Source organism: Schistocerca cancellata, chromosome 5 (genome assembly GCF_023864275.1).
Source record: "Schistocerca cancellata isolate TAMUIC-IGC-003103 chromosome 5, iqSchCanc2.1, whole genome shotgun sequence".
Lineage (NCBI taxonomy): Eukaryota > Metazoa > Arthropoda > Insecta > Orthoptera > Acrididae > Schistocerca > Schistocerca cancellata.
In genome coordinates, this window is record NC_064630.1 from 656,872,837 (window position 1) to 656,874,081 (window position 1,245).

The 1,245-nt window shown below is 41.6% G+C and overlaps 1 non-coding gene across 1 annotated transcript; it reads left to right on the top strand.

Annotated features, from left to right (window-relative positions):
* The first annotated feature begins 356 nt into the window (after positions 1-356).
* Trnas-cga (transfer RNA serine (anticodon CGA)) lies at positions 357-430 on the top strand. Its single transcript has one exon. It is a non-coding gene; the product is annotated as a tRNA-Ser (tRNA).
* The last annotated feature ends 815 nt before the right edge of the window (positions 431-1,245 follow it).

A 1,245-nucleotide genomic window follows, 5' to 3' on the forward strand; every position in this document is an offset into this window, starting at 1 on the left:
ATAACCTCCCAATAAAAATGTGACTCATATACAACCTTTCAATAATTAACTGACTGTGCGTTTAAACTGGTAAATTTTGGACGTCAGCAGTGCTGCATCATGGCCCAGAAAGATCATTCTGAACAAACTGAAAATTGAAACTTCCTGGCAGATTAAAACTGTGTGCCCGACCGAGACTCGAACTCGGGACCTTTGCCTTTCGCGGACAAGTGCTCTACCAACTGAGCTACCGAAGCACGACTCACGCCCGGTACTCACAGCTTTACTTCTGCCAGTACCTCGTCTCCTACCTTCCAAACTTTACAGAAGCTCTCTTGCGAAACTTGCAGAACTAGCACTCCTGAAAGAAAGGATATTGCTCGGTAGCTCAGTTGGTAGAGCACTTGCCCGCGAAAGGCAAAGGTCCCGAGTTTGACTCTCGGTCGGGCATACAGTTTTAATCTGCCAGGAAGTTTCATATGAGCGCACACTCCGCTGCAGAGTGAAACTCTCATTCTGGAAACTGAAAATTCTTACCTCAATGAAGTTGCCGGATAACACGTATATATCTGTTCCTATAAGAAATTTTTCTGCACAGCCCAGTGCAACGCTGGCCACTAGATTTGTTATGCACAGAAAAAAACAACTGATTTTTATTTACGATAATCGGGATAACCATAGATAGGAGAAATTAGTAAAATCTTTAAATTAAGATGAATGATTGTCAAAAGTTAATTTTATACGAAAGATTATTATTAAACGATTTTTAAAAACATTTACGTGGGACTTGATATAACAATAGTAGAAATTTAGTTGTAAGAAACTACATATGCACGCGGCTGCCTTTACCTTATACTACATCGCTGAGACACCGCCATCCCTCCCCACGACCGGCCCAGCCAACTCCATACACCCGACTGCTGGCTACTACTTACTCCTACTGACACTGCTCTTACTGCAGCCAACACTGCTCTCTGGTCTGCGATTCTCTTATAGCTTACATATCGCAGGCAGCGCGTGAGCAATCCATCGAAATTACATCTGCTCGAGTGCGCTAGCAATATATTCCTTAGTCATGGACCTCTTACCACGGTATTGAAAAAATAGAGCCACATTTTGAATGGCAATTAAGTACAGAACTCCTTAAGAGTGTATCTTTAAAATGTGTGTAGCAAAATTTGGTTTTCCCATATTGTTATTTTTTATTTCATAGCGTGTATTACTTTCTGGATAGCCCTCATAGTTCAAACGTTGCTGTCAATGTTT